Below are 5,670 nucleotides of genomic sequence, written 5' to 3'. Positions count from 1 at the left end.
ATTTCTAGATGCATGTATACATGTTATAAAGGGCAATCAATGTTTTCCTTCAACGACTATTTTTTAGTAAAGATATGAGTAAATTACACACATAGAAAGAACCCCAGCGTCAGACAATATCACATGTGGCTGGTGATTGTGATAAAAATACTGAATCATCATAATGATCACATTTGGTATTAGAAGGAAACAAACATTATCGTAGGACATAGACACTAAATATATATTTATTAAATGAATAATTCCATGGTGGATCAAAGCTTATGTATCTTAGACTTCTTAGGTGTGACATGCTTCTATTTCATATGTATATTACTATATGCATGTATTTTTTGTATTAATTAGTCTATGATGTGATATAAATAATAGGAAGGAGACTGAAAAAAATCTTTTTTTAATCCAGAGAAAATAAGGGACTATTAAATGGATCAGACTTCTCTTTGATGCCTTATTACCAGACTCTACAGTTCTCTCCTGTCCTTTAACATGCCTCATCCAGGCCTCTGTGTCCACTCATCCCCAGGAGCAGGCCCATCTTCCTCAGACAGCGTCTCCACTCTCCTCTTGCTCTGCCTCAGCGTCTTGGATGTCTCGATTGTCAGGACCATACACTTGGCCTTCTGTCGAAAGGGTGAAAGAGTCTGAGAACTCCTTAGCATATAATTACACCAGTATTGACTTCTGTATTACTCTTTGGCTTGGCAATACTCTTGGCATTCATTGAGTAACAATGAATAGTTACTGAATTAATTTGTGGACAGAGGTTATCTAGGTGAAGAAACAGAGGCAGGGAAAGGGGAAGGGTGTTTCTGCATCTGAAATAGCATGGAAGGGGTGTAGAACAGGCCATGTGTGGAGTATTTTTCGTGGTGTTCTGAGTGAGAATGGCTGTATAGCAGAGTGGAGGGGACTCTGCGTGGGAAGAACTGAGCCTAGAGATCATGCCTGGATTACCAAGACTTGGGCAAGACATTTCCTCTCCTGTCCTCCCATTGATTCATTTCCAGCGTGAGTGGTTTGGATCTGGTTGCCTCTAAAGGTCTATTTCATGTCTCAGCTTTTATAATTTGATAGATGATGTAATTGATGTTGTTTCTATTTAATTATAGGTGGTGCTATTTTGATTAGGTTTCTAATACCTTGGAAAAGAGGTATAGATTTCCATGTGTCACATGATAAATCAAAGAAATGTTTCACCAAATTTAAACTAATTTTTAAGAGAGTAGTATGATTTAATGGATTAGAGATATTTGTAATTTATGCTTATATAAAATGTTAAAAAAAAAAAAACAGATAGAAGAGTGACTTAACCAGAACTGTAAGTTCAAAATGAGTAATTAACAGTATTGATTTTTTTATTTTTATTTTTTCGCTGAGGAAGATTAGCCCTGAGCTGACATCTGTGCCAGTCTTCCTCTACTTTATGTGTGGGTCACCACCACAGCATGGCTGATGAATGGTGTAGGTCCACACCTGGGATCCATGGACCTGGGCCACTGAAGCGGAACACACCAAACTTAACCATTACGCCACGGGGCTGGCCCCAACAGTATTGATTTTTGAAAGCTATCAGGGATAGTTGATATTAAAGAGCTAGAAGTAACTATTCTAGGAGATTTATTATTATTCAAACTTTCCTTCGGGAATTGCTCTAATTTTGATCTTTGGATTTTAGTAAATTTCTGGAGAAGTGGGAGAAAGTCAGGAAGATAAAAGACAGCAACGCAGGTTTTGAAAAGAAATTCTGAAAGAGTCAATATATTGAGGGTTTTTTAAATTAGGATGGAGAGATTCATAACTGTTTTCAAACATTTGAAAGAGAATTATGAAAAGGATTATGTTCAGTTATCCTCCATCTCCACTGGGGATTGACAGAAAAGCAGGAGGCTCAATTTGCAGCAAGAAGAGTTCATTCAGCTAGAGATATTTTTTTTTTTTGCCCAAATTGTGATTAAACATTGTAAGAGTCGCCTGAGAACTATTAGAAGTCCCTACAAAAAATAACAGAAAAAAGTGAATAGAGATGAACTGAAATCCTTGTTCATGATTCTTTGATGATCTTGTATGGACACTGACATTGCTACAGAGTTAAAAGCATTAATGGGAGATATATTTGCTGGAAGATTTTTTTCCCTCCAAACATATTATTTTTGTTTTATCCTTCAAGATAAAACCCAGCACACGCTGTCTGCTTTGATATCTAAACAAACTTATGAACATTCATGCTAAAAAGCAATGCGAGAGGCCAGGTAAGGGATGTTGCATTCCTTTGGCCTGTCTTCTTTCTCTCTGGTCCCGGGGTAGATGTCAGCTTCGCTCGAGGAGCTGCTGTGGAGTGTGCGGGCGGCTGCGTCTCTGCCAGCACGGTGTGTGGCCGGCCAGTCCCTCCGAAGGGACACAGGCTGGACTTGTGACCCTTTTCAGGTTTGTTCCTTAAACTCACTTCGCAGATAAACAGCTTCCGTCAGCTTTTCGAGTGACCCCAGGAGGTGGAGCACCTCCCTACGGTTCTACACTAGAGTAAAATTTAGCGGACACCTAAACAGATTTTACAGCCTCAGAATGGAAGCATAAAGTAAATTCAAGTATTTGGATTTTTGCCAAGTCTTTCAGAGAAAACTCAAAATGACTCTCCTTTTCCAGTGGGCATATCTTGAAATTTCCCTTTAGGTTATGTTTAAATAGAGAGATCCATGGCTGACATCTTCCCAAGTTCAGAAATAGGAAATGATTGCTCTCCTGGGGTGTTTACCTTGTATCAATAGAGCCCAGGGTTGGGAACTGGTTAATAGTTGCATGGGGTGTGTGTGTGTGTGTGTGTGTGTGTGTGTGTGTGTATGATGTTCTATCCTTGTAGCAATCAGAGAGATGTAGCAGCCTAAAGGGAAGGACAAGAAGACAATAATAAAATATTTGGAAATGAACAGGAGGTCACAGAAAAATCTGGGAGCCATCACGATTTTGAAGGTAAGTTCTAGAGATGCGAGATGCTAATTCTGGCTTTGTGGCTTCCTTTCCACCTTGCAAGTCCTCGGGCAAGTTACTTAATCTCTCCAGTCTCAGCTACTTCATCCATAAACAAGGAGTAACAAAAATAACTATCTCACAGAATTGTCATGGGAATGAAATCAGACAATGAATGCAAGATGACTATTACATGACACGCATTCAATATGTGAGCTGTGATTGTCAACACTGAGGAAAAAAGGGCAAAAAATATCACAAATGACAAAAATCTGTGGCCAGTCATGAATTACCTGTTTTCACAAGAAGTTTGTGACCCTTTGGCAGTCTGCAGAACAATCCCGGATAAGTGCGACTCCCCAGCAGGCTGGATCTCACTGTTTGCTGCTGTGCACTTTGCTCCCGGTCGGCTCTTGTTCTAGCCTTGCTGCTTTGCAGTGCACCTGGGCTCCTGTTGGCAGTCTCGTGAGGATGCAGGGTCTGGGGCCAGGGCTTTGCCTCAGGCTTGCCAGATCAAGCAGGACAGTCTCCTGTCCCCATGAATATGCAACACTCAAGGGTTTCCAGCTGTTTCCTTGTCGTTTACTCCCGGCTCTATCTCTGTGAGGTAGAAGGGTAATTAGCATGGATTTTATAGCCGCCTTAGGAGAGAACAGGAGCTAACCAAGCAAATACGAAGGTGGTGGAGAATTTAATTGTCTGCTGCTTCCTTCTCAGCAACCTGTGTGCATTGTGCAAATATTGTTCAGCTCCTAAAGTTCACCTGTGATGGAATTCAAGTTCTTTCTCTTTGAAATAATCATTTATCCCAAAGGAATTTTCTCATTAACAACAAAAATACACAAACTTGTCAGTTGTCTATGATGATATTTATTCTCTTTCATTTATTTAAATAATTGTAGTTGGAGAAGAAAACAGGAACTATCAAATCTTGGGTTTCTGTGTATCAAGCTGCATAAAGGATTCTCTGCCACCTTTTGGGAAAGTTAATATAAGGTGCAAGTATTCAAATAATTACACTGTTAAATGTGCTCCCACCCCTTTCTCTCTCTGTCCCCTCCATTCCTGTGCATTTACAGAATCTGAATTTTTGAATCACGTGCACTCTGAAGAAATAATAATAATAAACAACATCTATTGGAGACTTACTATTTGCCAAGCTCTGTCTAAGCCCATGTACGTGGAGGCTTGTAGAAGACGTCAGGAGAAGCAAGAAGTAAAGCGACGTGCTTTTTGATATCTCCTAGAGTGAAGCTCCGTGACCCACTCTCTCTTTTTGGTGGAGGGATCCAGACTTGTGAGTTCACTCCTGGTGAAGTGAGAGTACTTGGGGTCTGGATGTGTGCTGATTTTGCTTTGAAAACAAGGTACTGGTTTATCACATCAGTCAGTCGTTTGTTTAAGTGCCTGGGTCCTCAGTAGCTAATTTCAAATCTTGCTCAAGTTTCTCTTTGCTTCCACATTGGGGCTCCTATTTCAGGTTGAGATCACATAGGCTAATAGGATTATTAGTTTAATTAATATACACTTTGAAATTTTATCTCATTAAATAGCTAAAATGTATTCCAAAGGCAAATGGAAATTGACTTGAGGATTGTCTGAAGTTTCCTTTAAGAAGGAGGACAGCTGACTACAGCCCTACAATGAAGGAAAAAAAGACACTATATTCAGCAAACATATATATTTTTAATTCTTAAACTTTATTTTTGGCAGCTAGTATAAACAAAACACCATTCTAGAATCTGAAAGAGGGTATAGGCAGTTCTCCTCATCACTAATCCCCTTTAAAAATTCTGTTGTTCAGCCCCTTTTAAAGATCTCTCTTTAAGGACCTGTGTTCCATCCTTCATCACCTTCATGCCCTCGTTGGACAGTTTATGCTCATTTCGAGCTGCTGCCCTTACAAACTAAATTAAGACTCGAAAATGATTTTATCCAAGACCTAGTTTCATGGCAACACTGCGCTGTAAACTGCTTGTATAGGAGACCACAAATAGCCATATTTTAATTTGAGTAGGCTCACCAAATTCCTCTTCTCACATACCACTTAGAGCGTCATCCTGTCCTAGAGAGTAAGCTGAGTTTACAGGGTTCACACTCGGTGCTTCCCTTCCCTGCGGTGACGTAAACAGGCAACCTGTAGGCTATGCTCAACGTCCCGTCTTCAGTGCACCCTCTGGGAAGACGTCCGGAGTGACCTCGTTATGTTCACGATAAGCAGATGCTTCATTTTCACTGTGTTCTATCCCCAAACATACCAAGTGGCTCTCAAATAATTCTCAGCTAGGAAAAAAATAGATTTATATAAAGTACAATACGTAGGTAAGAAGATAAGAATAATAGGCTGATGATTATTTAAATTCATTAAAGTATAAGGAGAGAGGAACAGAGTGAAAAAGAATAAAATGTTCAAATAACTAAGTGATATAAAAAAAGTAACATTTCTTTGAGTTTTGTATTATATAAAAACTAAAAAATCTGATTAGTAAACGGAACACTTTAAAATAAGCCTTCATTGTTTTGTGTATGAGAAAAATAGAAAGTGTTACAGTTTATTTAAAGTTTCTACCAGGTCTAAATTATTTCAAATTATGGATTTTCTTGGTCCAGATCAATGAGGTTAAATGTTACTTACATTTGTTTTTATACGAAATATAGAATAAAAGGAAAATAAAATTGTCTTTACCATCTTAGATGCTGTTATAG

The 5,670-nt window shown here is 39.0% G+C and overlaps 1 long non-coding RNA gene across 1 annotated transcript; it reads right to left on the bottom strand.

Annotated features, from left to right (window-relative positions):
* Positions 1-253: 253 nt before the first annotated feature.
* On the bottom strand, positions 254-4,441 carry LOC147917400 (uncharacterized). Its single transcript, XR_015551695.1, has 3 exons — positions 4,114-4,441; positions 3,258-3,564; positions 254-620 (listed from the first exon to the last, which is right to left on the bottom strand). It is a non-coding gene; the product is annotated as an uncharacterized LOC147917400 (long non-coding RNA).
* Between the last annotated feature and the right edge of the window lie 1,229 nt (positions 4,442-5,670).

Source organism: Ceratotherium simum, chromosome 3 (genome assembly GCF_057802395.1).
Source record: "Ceratotherium simum simum isolate JZ-2026a chromosome 3, ASM5780239v1, whole genome shotgun sequence".
In the NCBI taxonomy this organism is placed as follows: Eukaryota; Metazoa; Chordata; class Mammalia; order Perissodactyla; family Rhinocerotidae; genus Ceratotherium; species Ceratotherium simum.
Note: the sequence above shows the minus strand (reverse complement) of the source record. Positions and strands in the feature narration are given on the sequence as shown.